This window comes from Rutilus rutilus (assembly GCF_951802725.1).
Source record: "Rutilus rutilus genome assembly, chromosome: 21".
NCBI classification, from domain to species: Eukaryota; Metazoa; Chordata; class Actinopteri; order Cypriniformes; family Leuciscidae; genus Rutilus; species Rutilus rutilus.
The window spans coordinates 13,064,623-13,069,856 of NC_140226.1; the positions used below are offsets into that span (position 1 = coordinate 13,064,623).

Sequence of the window (5,234 nt, forward strand, 5' to 3'; positions counted from 1 at the left end):
GTAATTTGTTGCATAAGCCTGGACTGTTGTTTGAGAAAATGAGAACAGAGGTCATTAACACAGTGAATATCACATTACCCAATGGACACTGTTTATATAATGTTTAAGCACTAGGGGTTTAATTAGGTGGGAATTATATCATATTGTGTCTAATTTTCAGATTAAGTTTACAGTTAGGAAACATATATTGCATAGCACAATAAGCATAATATATGTAGAATTTAAAAATATAAAAAATAAATAAATAATGCAATAAAATGTGTACACACATCTATCTATCTATCTATCTATCTATCTATCTATCTATCTATCTATCTATCTATCTATCTATCTATCTATCTATCTATCTATCTATCTATCTATCTATCCATCCATCCATCCATCCATCCATCCATCCACCCATCTTTTATATTATATCAATATCAATATATATATTATATCAAAATATATTTGGTAATATATAATTTCTTTTTACCAAAAGGTTTAGCAGCGTTGATTGACAGTTGTGTTTTAGCACCAGAAGAAGTCTTTCTGTTCACCTGCAGCTCTCACATTATGATTCAAAAGTGATGTGACAGTTTGTTCAAGCATAAATTAATTATTCAGGGGGATGAGAGCGTACAATGTGAGTCAAATGGAGAAGGTCAACAGAGACCTGAATTTGACTCTGGGAAAATATTAAATAAATAATAAAAAAAGAAAAAAGAAAAAAGAAAATCACATTAACGACACTTTGGACTGAATTTACATGCAGTATAATTTTAAATGCTTGATACCATAAATGTAGTCCATATGACTTGTGTGCTATTTTCAGAGTCTTACGAAAAGCTTTGCGTGAGGAACGAACAATCATTTACTGTTAGTCATTATGATAATATTTTCCTCTAGTGACTATTAACCTGGGAACGGATGCAAGTGCTTCATTGATTCACTGAAAATGCTACAATAGATGGATGCTGCAAAGTACTATTAAATGTAATAAGTGAAGGCCCCTACCAATGGTAATAAGTGACCCCTGAGATGTGATAGATGTTATCTGTCTATGAACCAACTCCACCTGTTGGATCAATACTTTGCTGGCTAGATTCCATGCAAGAAAATAGGGACATAGTCTTTTATTAGGAGCTAAAAAGATTATGTCAGCCAACGGTATGTCAGGATATATACACTGGACAGGAATTACGTGAATCTAGAAAACAACTTTATTGAAAACAATCAGCAGGCAAGGAGATAGCAGGTGAGTGACTAAAAGTAGATGAATGTAGATAGAGAAATAGTAACTGCAAAGTCCTTATTCTTACTGATGAACTAGGCGAAGGTGGTAGAACTGACTGATAATGCACACACACAGGTACTGGCAACGATTAAGGATGTCAAGGGGATCTTCAAGATGCAGACTAGGAAACACGAGGAAAAATCACAGGGATACTTATTGGGGATCGTAGGAGAACTGGAATAGTTTGAAGATAGTAAGGTGAATCTGTTTTCCTTGTTCTAGGCTAGATGCTGACTGAATTGAGGCGTGTGCTTAAATGAGGTGCTTGATGAAGTGAGTAATGGGTGACGTGATGATGGTTAATACACTGTAAAAAATCCAACTTGCAAATTGTTAACTCAGTTTAAAATTTTAAGTTGAGTGGGCAAATTTTTTACTGCAATGTTGAGTTTACTTATAAAAACTATTTAACTGCAAGTGCACTACTATTTTGTCCACTGAACACAAACAATTAAGTTGAGAAAACTTAATATTTTGATTTCATAGTTCGAACGTTTAACTTCCCGTCATCGCGCATGCGCAGTCTGTCTCGCTGTACGTTACTTGGGGTTTCCTCCTCCAACCACGCTATCGAAGGGACTGGATTTCATCTGATTGCGGTAAGTTTTCTTTAAGCTTTATGAATGAAAATAGGCTATAAATTGCACACATATGTTGATAAAATATAGTATTATGTTAAAAGATATATTTCGTGGTGACGATAAGTTTCTATTGTTAGAGATTATCCACGTAGCACATTGCTACTTAACGTGCTAACGTTACCCAGACTAACGTTAGAGTGAGGAAACATGCTTGAAAAAGAAGGACAAGGACGTGCATGGTGTTTAAAAGATGTTAAAAATGTTAAGCTCAGTAAGTCGTGAATAAAGACTTAAATGCGGTGCTTGCGCTGATTGAGAGACTTTCTGCCGCTTCTCTCGGACTCGGACAGAATCTGAGTGCAAATTAAGCTATCTTTCGTGGCGTATTGCGATTTAATAATGACATACACATACAATTATGTCAATAACAAAAAACAAAACAAAAAAAGTATTCAAGTAAACACAGTCGGCAATGTCTTAAGTGAACATAACCAATTTGGTGAAACCTAGATGTTTCAGTATTAGATCCATGAGCTCTTAAAGTGACCGCAGTCCGTTCAATTTAATTTCAAGTTTATTTGTCACGTATACAAATTTCAGTTACAATTTGTACATGCTTAGGTTGAGGCTCAGTCATTCTACAGCAGTGGTTCTCAACCCTGGTCCTGGGGACCCACAGCTCTGCACATTTTATATGTCTCCTTTATCTGACACTCCCAGTTCAGTTCATAGAGCTCTTTCCTAACGAGATGATGATCTGAATCAGGTGTGTTAAATTAGGGAGACATACAAACTGTGCAGAGCTGTGGGTCCCCAGGACCAGGATTGAGAACCACTGTTCTACAGTAGTGCAATATAATTAAATACAATACAATTTAGAGGAAAAATTTAATAATAGAAGCCTATGCAAAACTAATGTGTTATGTTAAAAATATGTATGTTAGCTTTGCATATCAAATAATAGAATGGGTAGTATGTGTGCGGTATGTTTTTAAGTGAATAGGATAAAAATATTGTGTATCCTTAAACAAATATTAGGCTAAATCCTTAATGTTAATCAATTAACAAAAGACAAAATCGCTCACTGCTCTTATAATAACTTTTGTATCTTTAATATCTGTAATATTTAATAAATACAGTGAAAACCATGCATTGATTCTTTTTCACATTTGATTATTAATTTTCTGTATTATTTTTGCTACATGTTAAATTAACCTACTGTAACTGATTTTTTTTGTTGTTGTTTTGTTTAATAAAATTATGTATCTTTGTTCTGTTGTATTTGTCCTTTTTAGACTAAAGAACATCAGTACAGTGACAAGATCCTTGGATGTGCTAAAACAGTGGCCTTTATTTTTTAAAAGATCAGGTGAGTTGAACTGAATTTACTTACTGTTTCAACAATGTTTTTTTTTTGTTTTTTTCAGGGTCTCTGCTCTCTGCTGAGTATTACAGTATCACACAAACTGATCCGAAGAGCACCTTTTTCTCTTAGTTAAATGAATACACATCTAGTTGTACAGAGCAAGTGGTGGAGATGAAGATCCTCACTTGATCATCAAGTAATTATTTTGCATGTGATCATATCTCTCTGGTTAAAGGCTGAATGGTGCCATCTCTTTTTCAAGGTAATTCCCATGCTTCACTTTGTATATAACTTGTTCCGTATTTGTTTTTCTGTCTTTCAGACACAGAAACTCCAATGTGCTTCCTCAAAGAAAGTCTACAACTCTTAAAGGTCTGCCTTTGTTTATGAGGGAAAAGTCTGGAAACATCCTGAAGACTTGCCTGGTAAGAAGATCATCAGCATATACACTCACACCTGATATATTTCACCTATTTACCAGATGCTGTTAAGAGATAGGTTTTGTGTGATATACAAAACTTATCATCAACAGACAAAGTCATGGTAAAAATTACTTTATTAAATAATTGTAGTTGAAACTTTCTCAGTGATCAGTTTGACTTCATCTGATAGCACAAATTCAACAAGTTGTTATTTTACCAAAGCAAAGACAGTGGAAAATTACTGCTTCACAACACTGTCCGGAGACATTCCCTCTGATATCTAACCTGTTAAAACAATACAGTGCACAATCATAAGGTTAAACAGTAATGTAGCAATAGCAGAGTAAATAAAATTAATATAATATGAAAGAATATGAATATAGGAGATATAAACAAGAAAAGGCAGCATGAAAGTAATCCATGTGACTCTAGTGATTTAAACCAATCTTCACTGATGCAATATGACCAGTTTTGGGTGATAAACAGAATGTGTGCCTTAATACATGTACGATTTTGGGTGACCTAAAATAACTAAACTAAAACTAAAAAAAGCATTAAATCAGAATGGCCGTGGATTCTGCTGTGGACGAGTGCCACAGGCAATCACATCAATGCTGATATTGCATTGTTTGGAGTTGGGAAAATGTTTTCCGTTTATCAGTTTTAGCTCTATGGCTGAATTTGAACATGCTTAAAAAACATGACCACCTTTACTTTTCAAGTGAAGTTACATGAGCAGACCTTTAGGAACACTCTGTGGTCTAACATAATTCAATACAATAAAAAAATGACCCTAATTTTATGCTGATTTATTTTCTACTGCAGGACACAGAGCCAGAAGACATTCACAAGGGGAGAAGATGAAGACCTTAACTATCGTTGAAGATGATGTTGCCACTATCCACTCAAACCCAAATATAAGGTGCCTCTCTGTAGTACTATAAGAGCAGTTTGGGCCAGATAATGTGCAAGACCTTTGCCACAGTTGTTACTCTCCTCTTTGGCTTGATTTATGGCCCCAATGTTAACTATTCTAAAGCATTAAAATACACCAGTAGTAACTGGTTAAGAAAAAAATTGTTTAGTTTGTTTAGAAAAAACCCGTTTATTTATCTTGACCTAAAGTGCTCCGCAAGGCTGATTTTTTTTTTTTTTTTGCATAGTCCTTCAAAAGATTGTCCAAGTAGCTGCAATCCATATGGATAATTGTAAGGTTGAGCATTTATTTATTCCAGTTTGTACTCTAATTTTGTGCAGTTTTTTTTTTTTTTTTTTTTATATAAATCTTGAAGAGTGGAATAGAACTTCATCACCTTAAAATATGTGTACCTAATGCAAATAGAAAATGTGTTGTTTTGCAGAATATTTGTCAATAAATAAGTTCTGTAATGATAGCAATGTCTTTTGTATTGTGTTGTATTTACAGTATGGTTTACTCCCTGTATTTGGATTCTTAATGTGAAGGCTATACAAGTATCTGGGTGAGATATTTGAAAAAGTTGAATCAACTTAAAAAGTAAAAAAGTTGAATCAACTTAAAAAAGTAAAAAATTGAATCAACTTAAAAAAGTGAAGCAACCAGCTGCAAA

At 33.9% G+C, this 5,234-nt stretch overlaps 1 long non-coding RNA gene across 3 annotated transcripts; it reads left to right on the plus strand.

Moving 5' to 3' along the window:
* The first annotated feature begins 1,727 nt into the window (after nt 1-1,727).
* LOC311280445 lies at nt 1,728-4,509 on the plus strand. 3 transcript variants are annotated; one of them, XR_014625673.1, is made up of 4 exons: nt 1,728-1,875; nt 3,153-3,226; nt 3,285-3,648; nt 4,471-4,509. It is a non-coding gene; the product is annotated as an uncharacterized lncRNA (long non-coding RNA). The 3 variants fall into 3 exon arrangements; XR_014625675.1 differs by lacking the exon at nt 1,728-1,875 and having other exon boundaries at nt 3,068-3,226; nt 3,285-3,419; nt 3,546-3,648; XR_014625674.1 differs by lacking the exon at nt 1,728-1,875 and having other exon boundaries at nt 3,060-3,226.
* The last annotated feature ends 725 nt before the right edge of the window (nt 4,510-5,234 follow it).